Source organism: Lolium rigidum, chromosome 6 (assembly GCF_022539505.1).
Source record: "Lolium rigidum isolate FL_2022 chromosome 6, APGP_CSIRO_Lrig_0.1, whole genome shotgun sequence".
In the NCBI taxonomy this organism is placed as follows: domain Eukaryota; kingdom Viridiplantae; phylum Streptophyta; class Magnoliopsida; order Poales; family Poaceae; genus Lolium; species Lolium rigidum.
Genome location: NC_061513.1, coordinates 328,478,659 through 328,497,046, shown reverse-complemented (window position 1 = coordinate 328,497,046; position 18,388 = coordinate 328,478,659). Strand labels below are relative to the sequence as shown.

The window sequence follows — 18,388 nt, the reverse complement described above, 5'->3', positions numbered from 1 at the left end:
ACTTTATTCGTATGTGTGTTTGCTACTCTATTCGTGGATCTCCCGATCCCCCTCGTTTGTATTAAGACTTAATCGTTCGTAGCGTAATGGTCTTCACTATTTATCCTTGATTGGCTACATCAATCCTATGGAGGCTTTTACTATTATGAGTTTGGGTTTTCTCTCAAGGAAAAGGTATGAAAAGTTTCACCCAAACTCTCCTATATGCACTTATACTTGCCTCCATAGTGTGCTTGTGCTATAAGATCTTGTCATATGTTCTTCTTAGCACTTATGCTTGGTTTGTAGAATCTAGGGGGAGTTTCTCTCTAGGATGTGTGCATTTGTATACAAATGCATATTCTAAAATATGCACACATCTAGGGGGAGCTTCGTCTAATCTTACAAATCATACACCTTATCATAATATCCTATGAATTATTGCAAATTCGTGTGTTGTCATCAAACACCAAAAAGGGGGAGATTGTAAGAGCAAGATCTATGACCCTTGTTTTGTGTGTTTGATAACAACACTCGAACAATTCTAACCGTGCACAAAGATTATCTTTGATGGATTTGTAGGTGTACGGTGCCCTCGCCGAACACACCATGATCGGAAGACCGAAGCGTAGATCTTAGGTTTTCTGGTTTTGTGTGTGTGTCGTGAGGTAACATGGTAGGAGAGGAAAAGAGGAAAAAGCTGTTTTAGTCTTTGCGGTACTACCGGTACCAGGAGCGGTAGTACCGCTACCCCTACTGGTACCACCCGAGATACCGCTCTGAGGATTGCACATGGAAATGTCCCACAGAACCCGTTACGGTACCATGAGCGGTAGTACCGCTTGAGAGCGGTAGTACCGCCCACGGTACCGCTCAAGTACCGTAACGCGTTACGGTCGTACCGCTGTGGTACCTCTTCGGTACCGCTTCGAGTCCAGTAAGCTCTGGACCCTGTTGTGGTACCTCGAGCGGTACCGCATGCGGTAGTACCGCAATGTGTCCACGTGGACAAGTTCAGTGGGGATTCGAACTCAGAGCGGTACGTAGTACCGCTTCCAGAAGCGGTAGTACCGCTTAGGCAAAAACAGCATGTAACGGTTGGATTTGGAGGGACCTATATAAAGGCCCCTTCTTCTCCAGCCAGCCTTAGCTCTTCTCTCTCTCTCTCTCTCTCCTCCATTGTTGCTGAGCTCAAAATTGAGGGGATCTCCTCATCCACCCAACCAATCTTGCTCATACTTTGAGAGGTGGTGGAGGAGACCCCGATCTATCATTCTACCGAGAGAAAGTTCACCAATTCGTGGTAGTCCTTAGTGGATCTTGGTGTTAGGGTTCCTTGGTGGAAGAGCTTCTTGGTGGAGCACTGGAAGAGCTTCTTGGTGGAGCATTGGAAGAGCTTCTTGGTGGAGCATTGGAAGAGCTTCTTGGTGGAGCATTGGAAGGGTTCCTTTGGTGGAGCATTGGAGATGGGTTCCTATGGTGGAGCATTGGAGATGTGCAGCTATGGAGTCTAGCTTGATGATGTACTAGCTCCATAGGGTGTTGGGAGCATCCTTGTGTGTGGAGCTCGCCCCAACCTTGTGAAGGAATCACCGCCTCGACCGGTGCCTTAGTGGAAGAGGGAGAGCACCTCCGTGGAGCTCTCTCGAGGAAGAAGGTGAGGCCTTCCTTCGTGGTGTGGCCGTCTAGTCTCTTGTGTGAGACTAGCACCTCCTCAACGCAGACGTACTTCCTGTTGTGGAAGGAACTGCGGTAAACAAACCTCACCTCGCCTCCGTGCCCTCCGGTTGTCTCGCTCCTTACTCTTACTATCTTGTTGATTTCTTTACTCGTTGCACATGTCCTAGCATCATTGTAGGAACACTGCTATTGCAAAAGTTATCACCTTTACCTTCTGTTGTGCTAAAATTGAAAAAGGTTAAAACTTGCCGTAGCGCCATTCCCCCCCCCCCCCCCCCCCTCTTGTTCGCTACGATCCATTCAGAACCCATGAACCCCAGTCCACTTTTTTATCATAAGAAACATCTTTATATCGCATTTATCTTGTTTTATACTTGTAGCACTATTTTAATTCGAAAATACAAAAATATTTACTTTTCTTATTTTCATCCAAAACACCAAAAACAATCAACCCCTTTACAATTTTTACTTAGTTACTTTATTTTATCTAGTTTTACTCGCTTTTTTTACTTGTGTTTATTTACTTATGCGAAACCTTGTGCTTGACAACCACACGGTGGAGTTGGGGACACAAGGCTTTTATTTTACTTGCAGGATTGCTAGAAGAAGAGATAAGAGAATACTCTTTGTCCAGCTCTCCGAGAGATTGATATAAACCCTCGAGTCACCCTTGTGGGGATGATACTCTGCTGATACAACACTCTGCACTTTGAGTCCCAACGTATAAATATGTTTTTTGTGTTGCTATTAGCCTTCATCGAGAGTATTTTCTGGCGCCATTGCCGGGAAACTGAAAGGAGTTACATCATAAGGGTAGATGTGTAAGAGGTATTTCCTACAAGAATCTTCTTACAACTGCGTCTCACCAAAGCTTGGGGACGTAACACCACTATGAGCTCTCTTGTCTCTTTTAAATTTTGCATCGTGTTTTATTTGTCTTGTTTTTAGTCTTTGTTTGCTTATTTTTAGTTTTTTCTTGTTAGTTATTTTTCATAAAAAATGAAAACACATAAAACTTAGTATCAACCATGATTAGGCAACACAAAAGAGTGAGAATGTCACAAGGTTGCATCCATGTTATCCAAAATAAGAAATTGAAGAATAGCATAAATCCCATGATAATGATTAAATCTATAGTACTACGTGATAAAATTAAACCTGCTAATATAGATCCTGGGTGTTAAGATTCAAGTTATTCCCACACTCCTTTATAGGATTAGCTAAGACGTGGTATGAAAATGTACTTGAAAAAGAGAAAATACTATGGTTTAATCCGAGAGCTTCATTTCTAGAAAAATTTAGGAAATGCACTATTGAGCATCAAACAATTATGCTTGATTTAAAAAATTATGCTTGATTTTAAGCAACAAGAGAAGGAGGGCATCATGTCACTAGATGAATCGCGCGCTTCGCCGCGCCGCCTGCCAGTCGTTTGTCACCCAGCTTAGCCCTTTGCAATGCAATCGGACGCTTTCATCTAAGAGCGTTGTATCTTCTATGGAAGTGGTTGTAAAAGGGGTAGATAGTGCTACTTGCAGCTGTGGTCTGCCAGGAGCATGGACGTGGCGTTTCTGCAACTATGTGGATGCATAGCTAGAGGACTAAGCGTAATCAGGAATGCTGATACAAAATTTAACATATATTTAAGAAAACATTGTCATTTAGATACTAATTAAGTGCAACAAATCAGTCAGCAAAGTTGTATTGCAATCCAATTTTTTTGTCACCTAGGAGCATGGAGCCTCCACAAACAAAACAAAGATTATACGACTTGTCTACTTGCAAAGTAACATCATACAACCTTTTGACCGTACCAAATAAAGATTATACGACTTGTCTACTTGCAAAGTAACATCATACAACTTTTTGACCGTACCAAATAAAGCCTCTGAGCTGTAATAATAAAATATCATAAATAACGATGAAATGATCTGTTCTGCATAACATCATAAGTGATATGCCAGTTGAAACTATAGGTGGCATACAAATAAAAGCATATATCGATGGCAAAAAATGGAGCTCCAGATTACTCTCTCCATGTCAAACACAGTTTAAGGTCTATATGAAGACACAAAATTTAGCCGCATTCATAGAATAACGGAAATAAGTACCTGTTTCACGCCGGTGACATCTGAGCACCTGTAGGCAGGAGGGGTTTTCTATCTGGTAGTTGGCAAGTCTTCCTTTTGTCATGTGTCAAACACACAAGCAATATTTTATCCTTCCTGGATATGCAAGTTTTCTTTCTGATTTTGATCTCAACATTAACACACATATATGAAATTTCCTTTCTTAGGGGGGACATATATGGTGCTTGTCTCTCATTCAGCTGAACCATGAACCTTGTAATTAATGACAATCATTTGCCACATCATGTGTGAAAAGAAAAACCAACGTAGAAGCCCGGTGAATATATAAGCAGATAGATTTTGATGGCACAAAATTCTAGTAAGTAATGACTACACAACCAAATATTGGACCACCTGCCGTGGATGCACCTTGAGACTACACTAAAAAGAGTGCTGGCACTACACTTAGCAGATTACCTGCAAGAAAAAGAAACATGTTCAGAACTCAGTAGTAGCCTTCTCAAACTCTCAAAAATCGGAACATAAAGCTTCTTTAACCGACACCAATATTTGGTACTATCTAGCTATCGCCAAACAGGTATTTTTATGCCAACTACCTAGGAATGTAAATGCGTGATCTGAGAATATAGAACCAAATGTCAAGGAGGTATGCAACTGCACCATATCAACAGTGGCCAAACATGTATTTTTATGCGAACTACCTAGGAATGTAACTGCTCGATCTGAAAATATAGAACCAAATGTCAAGGAGGTATGCAATTGCACCTGGTATCAACAGTGACAAACCTGCCGGCACTAACAACTACCCAGTATGATCAGTTCAAAGTAGGCCAAAGGCGACACATAGGTCACACAGAAGGCAGATATGTGCGTCACGAGCTGAACACCAACAACAACACAACAAAAATTAAGGCTGCCAAGCACTCCATCAACAATATGCACACAAAAACACCTCACCTTCATGAACGCGGGAAGAATGGCGCTGCCAATCCACAACCATTCAATGAAGGCATAGCAAACATGGACTCCCACGGGCACCCTCTGAACACCAATTTTGCAATGGATGACCAGTTTCAGAAAATAATGCTGTCGTGAATGATAAGAGTGAAGACCAAGAAAGAACACAACAATATAATCCCGAAGAAGAATAGTGTTAAATATAACTTAGGCTAGGTAGATTTTCACTATTATACATTGACATTATCTTGTCTGGCTTTTACTCAAGAATTGTGCACATCGTCGAAGCTTTCATGCTATGGATAAAAAGGCATCACATATATGCTGAAGTGATAAGTAGATATCCAAGGAAGTGATATTGGAAACGTCAACTCTATCAGAGCCTAGTTTAGTTTATTCATATATGTCTAGCTATTAAAGATAGAGATGCAGATATTAGCTACTGGATATTAGAGCTTTAAATAAAAAAGGCTACTTAGTAGAAGAATTGCTTTCAGATTTTTGTATCATGGATACAATGTAAGCTAAGCTGCATATTATTTAAAAACCATTTTATGATAGTTATCCCCAGGGGAAGTTTCCAAGTAGTTAATCTGCTCACTCGGATCCTTGAGCAGTTTGATTTCCCCCAATGCTATTCCTTCTATGTACTTCCCTAGCCGATTTTTCTTTATCACAATTGAACACCAGTCTGAAAATAAATAGCAGGCAATTCCTGATCATTAGCTTACATGGACTGAACTGTTCACAATGAAATCTGGGAATCATTAGGTATAGTAGAAAAATATTTTCCAAAATCATCATGGTATAACAGAAAATAAATTATCTCAAAATCGATGCATCGACTAACCTAGAGAATTGTCAAATATTACACAATACTGGGTTTCAAGTATTTAGACAAAGGAAGAAAGAACATAAATTACGCTTTTACCCAAGAAAAAAGCATAGGATCAGAAAATTTTAACAAAAAGGACATGATAAATTCGTGTAAACCAACATACATTCCATCGCTCAAATTCATACATACAACGATCTCCTAGTGTTCTTACACAATCAGGGAACTTCCTAAATCACATTTCAAACAAAACATTACTTGTGTGGTGTCACATGGCCAGTGTGTCTCGCCAATGGAATCTAAAAGATAGGCAACAGAATATATGCAATATATGCAGGCATTAGCACACACTACTCAACAGATATTTAAATCCATGCATGCATACTGAGATAAAATAAGCCTACCGATCTATGGTATACATACTTCAAAGTTGAGAAGGTCATGCATTATAAAGCCTAGGCACTAAGAGAGCACCTAAAACATTACCTCTTGTTCTTGCTTATCTACAAAAGTCTTTCGCAGTTCAGGTACCTCTGCTTCCAATTTCTCAACCTGTGAATCTTCTCTAAGTCAACAATGTCCAAAGAAATAAGGATCAAAGGTCTAAAAGTAGAATATTACTATCTTAAAGTGACTTTTTACTTAGCCAAAGATAAAATACAAGGACTCTGTTTTAACCAAAAAAAAAAACATAAGAAGCTTGAGTAATGAAACTGTCTTGTCTTAGGGAAAGAATAAACTAAGTTATTCTAGATGACAACACTACATTAGCACTCAGCATACGTCTATTGTCCTGTGTCACCATCTCCTTAGAGAAGTTTCTAACTCCTCAGCTCTGTGAATATAAATATATGGCTTGTGAGGTTCTCATAGGCCAAATAAGTAAAGTGCCACACTAAAGCTATATGGCTTGTGAGGTTCTCAAAGACCAATGAACTTACAGTGACAACCTAGAGAATATAAATGAATGTAAGATTTTAAATTAGACTGCTATAACAAAACTGATGAACATGATTAAAGTATACAAGGTCTATCTCAGTTAAATCTGAAGTTCTATATAAGATTTCTTGTAATTGAGCCCTTGAAGCTGCCGTGCCTAATTCTAGCAACACTAAATTACTTCTCATGCAGCCAATGCCATAAGTGAAATTCAATCAAGCAAACAAGCATTCATGTAGTTATAGTTATAAGCTGGGAACATCTTTAACCAAAAAATCATGTAAGAAGAACTCAGTCCTTGCTAGCAACGGAGTATGCGGCGGCCGACAACTCTAATAGGTAGAGCCATAGTTGAATAGGATGCTCCTCGGTAATATGTTTAGCACATGATGTGGTCAGTTCAGAGAATATCACAATTCTTGTTTCACTATGCAAGAAATACTTACTGCAACATATACATTATATTTACTTTTTTTCTTCTTGTTTTAATCCAGACGCTCGTTAGGACTTGCCGAAATCTGTTTGAATATTAATCACCAGTTCACAATCTAGCTCAAGTCATAGCTAAGCTCCTAAGCCATGTGCCTAACAATTCCCGGTGAGCAAACCAGAATTGTAGGGGAAACAAATTGACTGCTAATTCAATACTCAACACAACCAGCCATCAAAGAGTGCTCTAATCTCAAGTCATCAAGTCCGTCACACACTTTCCACTCAAACAACCATTTTTTCTAATATTTATAAACGGATATAACCACATCAAATTTCTGAGTTTGAATGTTTAAGAAAAGACCATGTAAGTAGCTGCAATTTGGTAATCCACTCAAACCAAAGTCTAGCACCTTGTAAGGATAAAAAAAAGTCAATTGGCTCGATGAAAACACACGAATTACTGGAAAACCTATGCATGCCGCCAAATTATGGGGAGTTGCAACTTGCAACCCAATGGACGCTCTACCACAACTCCAACCTATCCAAAGCTCAAACCGGTTGAACCACCACTATCAGAAGCAGTAGAAGCACCCAATTAAATACGAAACACTATGGTAAGCAACATGTGTCCTGCACCCAAACAAAAAAACAGGGAGAGAAAGAGGAGCACATAGACCTGCTAGTACTTGACCTTGACGGTGTAGGAAAGCAGCATGGGAGTCAAGTCATGGAGTTGGGCGTGAGACTGCCACGATCTAGGCGTGCCATGTGCGATAGGTCATCGAACACCCGCACCAACTCCGGCAGCCAGAACTATGCCGACGGCTCCCCGGGCTCCAGCGGCATCCGCATTTACCTTTGCACGTGATGCAGGTCTACGTGCTCTCAGGTTGCTCCATGCTCACAGGATTTGCCTGCAATTTTGGGCGAACAGCGGCAACCGCAACCAGAACAGCGCCGCCAGCACCACAACGGCGTCGAGCAGTATCGCCATTGCGCACCGCGCTGTTGGCTCCGTCTCCTCCTCCCCCCCCCCCCCCCCCCCGAAACTGAATCTAGCGGATTGTGTCCCTCCCCATCGGCAAACCCGGTCAACGCGGCGTTCCCTCAGCCGCCGCCATTCCACGCGTGGGCTAGGGTTTCGTTGTTTGACGCCGCCGCGCCGTCCGCCGCCAGCGATATTTCCGGCTGCCGTCGCTCCTCCCTTGAGGAAGAACGGGGTTCGTGGATGGGGCAGGAAAGGGGACATGGAGCTATCCCCGTTGGTGGCTCGTTCACCGTCGGTGGCTCCACCGCAGAGAGCCATGGCGTTGCCAGCTCCGGCGAGGTGGACGGCTATGCTCCGGCTCTGGCCCTCTCTCTCTCTCTCTCTCAACTACGGTGCGGGGCGAAGAGATCAGGGGAGATGAGATGCGAACGGAGAAAGAAAAAAAAAAGGGTTGTCGGTGGCGGCCCCACACGGCGATGCGGGCACCGTCCAAGCCCTGAGAACGCAGGGATTGCAACAGCATTATATCTTGTAAATAATTCTAGAATTAGGGTCTAGTGTTTCTATCATATCAAAAGAGCTATATAAATTAGTTAATCTAAAAATATGGAAGAATTCGCTATTGATTTATTACTTGATGATGATTCAACCAAAAAGGATTTAGGCAAAGTACATGATATAATTATTTAATTACATATGACATATGCGCCTATTGATTTTATTGTTATGGACATGGGAGAAATACCTCTATTCCTTCCTTGGAAGATATTTTCTGAGAACAGCATGAGGTATCATCTTTATCTTTACCTACTAATAAAGGAAGTAAGGTTTTTCCCTTATTTTTCGTCCGTTTTTTAATTGCCCTTAATTTTTGATGGAAATTACTTAGCTGCCACTGGAAAAACTGAAAACGGTTTGCACGGTTCGCTCGCTTCCTCCGTCGATCACCTGGGTCCGCTTCCTCCTATTTTTCCGGCCTGCTTCCTCTCTCGCTCGGCTGGGCCTGGCCCAGTTTTCTGACTGCACAATCCGTTCATCACCTAACTATCGAATCCAGAACAGGTCTGTACGGAACTCGATTCCTCCAGAATCGCTCGATATATCTGTTTAATTTCTTGCCCCCTGATCCAAGAAATCCTCTCATATATAGCTCCTCTCCTCCGCTCTTGAATCTCACAGGAACCCCTCTGAAAAATAAACTAAATCGATCTCACGAAGTCGCCGAAGTTCGCTCGCCACCGAAGGTCGAAATCGAGCCCTTCATAGTCAATGGAGGTCAGGATCGTCTTCTGCCCCTTCATGTATGTTTTCCGCGCACAAGAGCGCCCGAAGAACCCTCCGATTAACTAGGCCCGGCGTGGTCCTCGAATCCAAGGATTTTGGGTCTAGCCGCCGACCGGTCAAAAGCGGAGGCCGTCAGATTTAGCATGGCTCAAATTGATCTACCACAAGGAAGCTAGAGCTCCAGGGAGGCAAAGAAAACCAGTGCGGATTGCTGGTTCATGTAGGGACAACACCTGACTTTGTGATTCTTCAAAAAAAAAAGTAAAAATCTTGCGCTGCAGGCAGGAAAACAAGGAGCAGTGCGAATAGCTGATTCAGCTAGGGAAGATGACACTGTCAGGGAGAGCGGGCTCTGTACGCGAGGGTGTACACGGGCAGAAGGTAATATCAGAGTAGCTTTATTGATGTTACCATTGTGCGCACGTAATCAAGCTATACCTTTCAATTCCTTTCACTTAAATCAGTTTTATAATTTTAGCATAATGCGTCCTCAGTGAACAAGAGATTAAATCCAGCACTGGTTCAGTTTTGTATGTCACCACTACATGTTTGTGATCAACGACGAAGGAGACCATACATCACTACAGCACGACACGCAAATGTCCACCCCCACGGTGGCGTCGAGCTCGCTTAAAGGTCCGGCACAAAGAACACATCTTTTGTACCGTAAGGAAATCGGTAGAAGAGAGATTCAGAGGATAATTAGAGTTCAAAAGTTAGAAAAAGGTAGAAAATACTACTACTAGAAAGGATAAGGGAGTATTTTAAATCCGCCGCATCGCGCGGTCACTGTCCTAGTTGATTTTAAAGAAGGGAATGTCAAGTTTAAATTCCCACACAAGAAGTGTATGGATCACTTTCCGAGGAAGAAGGAGGTAGAATTAATGCTACCACATAATTTCCATGACACTTGAAAGTAAGCCCAGCTATATGGGGCGACCCTAGCTAGCGATCGCTCTCTTTGCGCGGAGCGATCGATTTCCGACATTCCCGAAAAGGAAACCGCGATCGATCCGATCTTTTCCATTTCCGTCTCTGAGCGACCGCGCTCGAAAAATAAAGAGGGGAACCGGGATTCGAACCCGCGACCAACAGCTTCGCCCCCGCGCGCCGACCAACTATGCTACTGTTTGTTCGTGTCAAAACGTGGGCGAACATACTTTTGTAGTATAAACAACACAGGTAAAAAGCAAAAAAAGGTAAACAGCGTTCTAAATTAGAAAAACCTGAAAAAAATCGAATGAAGTAGTTACTGCAAGGCCCACTTTGCGTTATTTATCAACCAGCCTTCCCATTATTTATCAATCCCCCTTCCCGTTATTTATCAACGGCAAATATGAAAAATTATCGATCCAAAAAGCTATTTTCATTTAAAATATTATGGAAAATAATTAACTCACAAATTATCAACCGTTCTACCCATTATTTATCAATGGAAAATGTGAAAACTTATCGATCTAACAAGCTAATTTCATTTAGAATATGTTAGTAACTTTTTTAGCTTACAATTTATCAATCCCTCATCCCGTTCTTTATCAACGATAAATATGAAAACTTATCGACCCAAAGGCTAATTTCATTTAGAAAATTATAGCGATTTTTTAGCTCACAATTTATCAACCCCCTTCCCGTTATTTATCACCGGCAAATGTGAAAACTTATCGATCCAAAAAGCTATTTTCATTTAGAATATTTTGGAAAAAAAATTAACTCACAATTTATCAACCGCTCTACCCATTATTTATCAATGATAAATGTGAAAACTTATCAACCTAACAAGCTAATTTAATTTAGAATATGTTAGCAACTTTTTTAGCTTACAATTTATCAACCCCTCGTCCTGTTATTTATCAACGCTAAATGTGAAAATTTATCGACATGAAAACCTAATTTCAATGAGAATATTTTAGCTATTTTAGCTCACAATTTATCAAACCCTCTGCCATTATTTATCAATGGTAAATGTGAAACGTTATCGTCCCAAAAAAATAATTTCACTTAGAATATTTTAGCGATTATTTATCTTACAATTTATCAACCCCTTTTCGCATTATTTATCAACGTTAAATGTGAATAATTATCAACTAGAAAACGTAATTTCATTTAGATTAATTTGCGAATTTTTTTGGCTCAAAAGTTATCAACCATATTCTCTCTATTTATCAACGGTAAAATGAGAAAAGTTACCGACCCGAAAAGTTAATTTCATTTCAACTATTTTGACGATTTTTTTAGCCCAAAAGTTATCAACCCCGCGTCTCATTATTTATCAGCGGGTAGAATGAAAAAGTTACAAACCCCAAAAGTTAAATATCATTTTGAATATTTTAGCAATATTTTTAGCTCATAAGTTTTCAAACCTTATGCATGCTATTTATCAATGCTAAAATGTGAAAAGTTATCGACCCAAAAAGCTAACTAAGTTAAAAAATGATATTTATTTAAGTTGCAAGTGGTAGTTAATTTGACTCGCAAGTGGTTTCCCCACCCGTTATTTTCCCCTATAAAAACCACTAGCCCGAAAAAGGGAATTGAAAAAATGAGTCCAAATAACATGAATTTATATACAAAAGTAGAAACAAAAAATAGAAAAAATAAAGGAAATTGTTAAAAGGGAATTGAGTAAAGAGAATTGGAAAATAAGGATGTCAGTCAAAAAATAGAAACTAAAACGACAAAACAGGACACTGCCAAAAAAAAAAAGGAATTGACCGGACGGAATTAAATTCGTGAATTAAATGCGCGAAATTAGTACGGAGTACTATACGAAATTAAACATGCGGATTAAACGCTCCAAAAATGGAAATAGAATTGGTCCAGCGAATTAAATGCGCAATATTTACTGTCGTAATTAACTAACGTAATTTATGCGCGACAACGAATCGCGAATTAAATGCGCGGAATTTACTGCTATAATTAATTAACGTAATTTAATGCGCGGGGTAACAGAAAACGACAAAAAAGAAAAGGGAATGATTCGCGCGTCGCGCGAGCGCTTCGCGCGGAGTAACCGCTCGCTCGCGCGGGCGAGCGCCAGGGAGGGGATTTGAGCTATATGGCTATAAAGAAAGCGCTTTACGGGAGGCAACCCGAGATATTTTTTTAGATTTGGTTTTAATTTTCATGCTTGTTGTAGCATGTTAATATTATTTTGGGTTTACTCTCTGATTTTTAAATAAAGTATCAAGTTTTTACCCCTTTGGATGTTTAAAGTCACAAACATAATTTGGAGTTGTTGATTTCTGCGTTGTACTTTTTAGTGCACGATTTTTTTAATTTTTTTGGTAACTCAGAAAATCTTGATAAAATCACAGTAGCTGTAAATTTTCATCAACTATATTCAAGTAAATTAGCTAAATTTTATTAGGTGTCTAAGTCGTGATAAAAATTCAGTTTTGCTGCAGCAATAGTTCTGGATTTATTGTGCCTTACTTGTACTTTGTTAGATCCATTCTTTTGAGTATCAAAATGATTTTTACTCGTAACTTTTAATATTCTATAATGAGTAGAACATTATGTGTTATCTATTTCATGAATATATAATTATATTCTTGAGTAATAGAGCAGTAAGCATGATTTTTTTGTACCTCTAATATCACCTCATAGAAAAGAATGGGCATAAAAGTTTATGTTGAAGTTTTTTCGCAGAGAATGGAAGAATATCACACTAAGATGATTCAAGTATGATGAATATCATAAGCTTGGAGATTCCCATGACACTCCATTGGATTCATTCAAAAATTTCTGGTTTGAACACCTCTAAACTCTGTTTTTTGAGCAACATAGAGTTTTCACAAAAACTTGGAACGTCCTTATTTTATTTGTGTCTAGTTTTGTTTTTAAAATAAAAGTACCATCATATTGAATGTTTATAATGCATATGCATGAGCTACTGAACCAAACTCTTTATATCTGAATGTTCAAAGTAAAATAAGTTGCATGATTATAAAAGAAAAGGAAGAATGCCTAAAAGCTGAAATTATTTTGTGTATGGTATTTCTAGTTTCACATGCTCTATTGAGTGATTATTTGTAATGTGCCTTATTCAGTGCTACTTCTTGATAGTATACAATAGATGTTTAATTTTAAGTATCATTGATTGATGATGAATGAATAGTCTATGGATACTATTGCATGCTTTTAGACTTGTTGCTAGCTAAAATATTTGAATTCTTACACAAGCATAGACTTTTTTCAAAGATCAACTCAAATCCAATGTCTATCATACCTTCCTATATAGCACTTGCGATTCCAAGTATAATGTGTGTGTTTTTCCTCCAACCTTTTCAAAATTTCCTTTTTTGTGTAATTTAAAGCTCATAAGAAAGTAAGGTGTGGAAGGAAAATACCACTATGCATGTTGTGGGTTTTACTGATTATGAGTAATGAGCTAGACCATAACCATGTTTATTGGGGAAGTCTTTCAATATTGCACTATCGTGGTATTTCACCATGTGTTGATCATCATTTATTTTGTTTTGTTGATGGCTATCTCTTGTGGAATGAATGGAGGTTATTTAAGAAAGTATGCATACATTGTTAGATGAGAGAAATGAGTCACTAACCGAAGCCATGCTTAATCCTGGTGAAAGTTTCAGCAACGAGCATCCTCAATAGGAAGAGTGAGAACAGTAAGAGAAAAAGAGTTGTGAAAAAAAGAGTGGAAAAAAAAGAAAAGAAAAAAGAGTATGAAAAAAATGAGAGAGAGTTAGAGAGGACGATGCTCAACGTCTGTTGTTCATGTTGTCTCGGTATGGATGACCTATAGTTGAGATACCCATCTCCTTTGGTCCTTTGTACAGGCAGCATGACGGTACCTCATTGCGATACTTGGTTGAAACATGTTTTTTGAAAAGTCTTGGTAACCTGAATTTGTGAAACGAGAGGTGTAGTCCTTAGCATTCAATCAAATGAGGCAATACTTACTCATAAGAGGTCAAAGTCATGACACATAGATATCTTCATACATGAGATACTTGGTACCCCATCCTTACTATTATTGTTAACATGGATAGCATAGCTCAAAACCATGTTTTATGCTCTCTACTTTTTATTTTGTTGGAAGTTTAGCACATACATTATCTGCTTACTTTCTTGTGTTCAAGAGTCAAAATAAATATTTCTGAAAAGAGAGGACGAAGAGTCTTCCAAAAATTCTATAGGATTATCCTAAGCATGCTTTATGATTCATATTACTTATCATTCATGTTTCTTACAATGCTATTTACTATTATGCATGCTTTGTAGAATGTAAGAGTTATCACTTGATGAGTTCATATTACTTATTGTCATTCTTTATTGACTGAACCTTGTGATACTTTGCATGATTATTTAAAATCTATATATTATAAAATCCAAAGTTCATGTTAGTTTTATCACCTTTATTCTCGGGACGAGCATAGGTTAAGCTTGGGGATGTTGATGCATGTAAATGCATACATGAACTTTGTCCTTAACCATATTGAATTCACACATATTTTCAACATATCTGATGATAGATTTATGGGGATTTACCAATGATCCCCTTTATTTGGTTTATAGCTCTGCAGAACAGGAAAAAACCCTGTTTGGTATATTTTTTACTTTCAGAGACCTATACAGAGTCAAATTGACATGAGATTTTTGGAGCGTCATGCTTTCATTGGGAGAAGCAACCTGGGCACTGGAACCTCGCCTGGAAGGGCCTGAGGCCCAAAAGAGATCAGGTGGCGCGCCCAAACATGTACGGCGCGCCACCTGCACTCTTTCGACCGTCGATCGTCCAAATCGCGTGATCTTTTCGCCCACCGATGTATTTTGTCCTAAAAATCACTATATATATGGCCTCAAAGAGTTCTCGGGAAGAGAGCGCCACGGAAAGATAGAAACACGAAAACGGAGGCTGCAACAGATAAGATTGGAGGGGGAAACTCCGTCAGGATCACCGCCGGAGGGATCTCCACCTTCTCCCACGTCTTCATCATCATCACCATCATCAAGGGAGAGTAGTCCACCTCTGAACTATGGGTTTGTGATAGTAGCTTGATCTATTTCTCTCATGTTCTTCATAGTTCTTAGTGATGTATGAGCTGCCTCACATGATTATGGCCATATTTGTAATACTTATGTGGTGGATCCTTATTTTATGATATTGTGCTATGAGATCTGATTGTATTATGTGTAAGATGTATTGATATATGCATATTATGTTACCCGTTTTTAAGTATATGTTCTGATCCAACATCTTTGGAAGAGCGTGTGTGAGGTGATGTGTGCATTAGATGGATAGCATGGTTTTAGTGATTGAATAGTGACAACAAATTCATGATCTATTATGGCTTTGCCTTTTCTTTTGCTACCTCACTAGGGATAAAGTGAATCCATGTGCTATGTCCACACGTGACGAAAGTGATGATCTTGTTTGGTCAAGGTAGCATATTTGATATTCAAACATCATGTCAAGGTACTTATGGCTATACTCTGTTAATTCTTAATAGGAGATTGCTTGGAGTTTTCACTTTCTTGTGGAGTATAAGAGAGATGTGTTGCCTAATCTCTATGTTAGAACGTGATGCCCATATGAATGCGTATCTTACTCATGTTATTATTCCGCATCCTCATATCTCATTGATGAATTACTATTTGTCTACTACAACTTAAAAGAGAGAATAGTCAAGTGAACCCATGAACCCCGGTCCACCTTTTATCATAAGAAACACCTTTATATTGTTTTTATCTTGTTTTCTACTTGCGGCACTATTTTAATATGAAAATATAAAAATATTTAGTTTTCTTATTTGCATCCAAAACACCAAAAACAATCAACCCCTTTACAGTTTTTTTCTTGGTTACTTTATTTTATCTAGTTTTACTCGCTTTTTTACTTGTGTTTATTTACTTACGCGAAACGTTGTGCTTGACAACCACACAGTGGAGTTGGGGGCACAAGTATTTTATTTTACTTGCAGGATTGCTAGAAGAAAAGATAAGAGAATACTCTTTGTCCAGTTCCCCGAGAGCTCAATATAAACCCTCGAGTCACCCTTATGGGGAAGATACTATACAACACTCTGCACTTGAAGTCCCAACGTATCAAGATCTTTTTAGCGTTTCTATTAGCCCTCATCAAGTGTGTAAATTGTGGCCTCTTAAAGACGGTAAGGGATAAAAGTTAGCTCTGATGTCACGGACAATGAGTCATTTGTGACAAAAAAACATTATGATGGAAGGGTTTCCTACCATAATATGGGTTTAACCGTGAACCCGTTAATCTTAGCCGTCCTTTTGTTTTACTTAGAAAAACTTTTCCGTCACGAGGGTATATGTAAGCACAAGCCTACATACTATCGTCCAAGACAAGATGAACAATTCAGGTTTTTTGTCAATGATTATTTGCAACTGCAATGTGCCCCTTTCAAATCAGATGTTAATTTTGTGAACAAAAGGCTGGGCATATATATGACATTTTTCTTTTTAAACAGTAGGCACAAAGTGCCCAGCTTTAAATTAATAAAGTCCATACGGCTAGGGTTGAAACAAGATGTAGAGGAAGAACTTACAAGCAACACAGCCAACAACAACAACAACAACAACAAACAAAGGAAAACAAGAAAAACATCTGGAGTCCTCGATGCCCTTCAAACATGAGCGTAACACCAAGGGGCGTCGAAGGAACGTCGTCAACAGAGTGTCCGTCCTCGCCTGCACCAGGAGAAGCGACACATCGCCTGGGCGTTCTCTTCCGTGACCGGAGAGGGACCCCGAACCACTACCACCTCACTTCGGCTCGAAGGGCGCTACACCGCCATCATTGGAAATGCTCACCCTAAGCAGAGAGCTGTCCAGGAACCAGAATGCCAATTGGGGCACGAAAGAGCCGAGCTACATGCTGCACCGAGCTCACCTTGAGACGCCTTCCCGCCCGGCATGGATCCAGTCAGTCACGTAGAAACGAAGCCGCGGGTTTGATCGTTGATGAAGAAGTTGCAGAGGACTAGGAGATCACCAAGGTACACAAGGAACCAAGACGAACGCCGAGCCACACCGCCGCCGCCACCACAAGCCAACACATAACCACACCCACCGCCCCATCGATCCTAAGGCGGCGCCTTCAAGAAGGTAACGATGCTACCAGCGCCGCCGCGGCCCCAACAAAGTTGATGTTTTCATCTAGGAGACGGAAGGGGTGGGGAGGGAAGGAGAGAAAGAACGGTACCTCAAGAGGGACGCACGGTGCCTGCAGGCATTGTCACCGTCGGAACAGCAAGGCTGGCCGGAGATTTCTCCCTCTCTCACAACCCGAGAACCAGCATCTAACCCGGCCAGAGATCCGGCGAACGAGGGCCGCCATGGACAACAGCCGGAGATGAAGGGTGAGCTGAGGAAGAAGTGGGGAGGACGGCCTTCAGATCTGGCTTCGGCGTTCGTTGAACCCGCCGCCACGACCAACGCCCAATAGCACCTCATCGTCCGCACGGCCGAGGGTGTTGGACCGCATATGCGCCCACCGCTCGCCGCCAAGCCGGTAGCGCCTCACGCAGAGGCCGCCGCCTCAGCGTTCATGGACCTCCACCCAGGAGAACCAGCCAGTAGAAGTTGCGCCGTCGCCCGCGAGAAAGAAGACAGCGCCACCGATCTTCGCCGCACGAGGATCCACCGATTCCACGCTGTAGATCTTCGCCGCTGGAGGGAAAGGGCCCCACGCCGCCTCCTCACGAGCAAGATCCAGGGGTCAGCCGCCGCCGGCACCACCCGGGCTTTGCCCGGCGGTGGAGGGGGGGTGGGAGGGAGCGGGGAGGATAGAGCTGGGGTTAGGGTCCGAAAAGATCCTATGCTCTGGCAAAATCATTATATCCACTCCAAGTGCAGTAGAATGAAGCACATCGATTGCTTAACGTACATATTTTTTATCCCCACGTCACATATAAAAGGGGAAGTTGACTGCAAGTTCGGTACGACCGTGGGCCTGGGAAGACTCGCCCGAGCAGCCGACGCTAACAACCAAGTAGTTAGTGTGCGTGCACCTTGATCGATAATGGACAGTGGCTGCTTAGGACATCCAGGGGTATATATGATGCCCCCTTGCGGAGCCACCACGTTCGTTTGGATTCGTGGCCATCCGATAGCGCATCCAGCGAATCTCAACCGTCCACGCGTTTTAACCAGAGTGATATAAAAAGTTCAACTCATGGTGAAAACCCTAACCGCACCCGCGCCTGCCCCTCC

At 41.0% G+C, this 18,388-nt stretch overlaps 1 long non-coding RNA gene across 2 annotated transcripts; it reads right to left on the bottom strand.

Annotated features, from left to right (window-relative positions):
* Positions 1 to 3,933: 3,933 nt before the first annotated feature.
* On the bottom strand, positions 3,934 to 6,301 carry LOC124661171. 2 transcript variants are annotated; one of them, XR_006990120.1, is made up of 5 exons: positions 6,028 to 6,301; positions 5,308 to 5,397; positions 4,707 to 4,835; positions 4,515 to 4,628; positions 3,934 to 4,205 (listed from the first exon to the last, which is right to left on the bottom strand). It is a non-coding gene; the product is annotated as an uncharacterized LOC124661171 (long non-coding RNA). The 2 variants fall into 2 exon arrangements; XR_006990119.1 differs by having other exon boundaries at positions 4,707 to 5,397.
* Between the last annotated feature and the right edge of the window lie 12,087 nt (positions 6,302 to 18,388).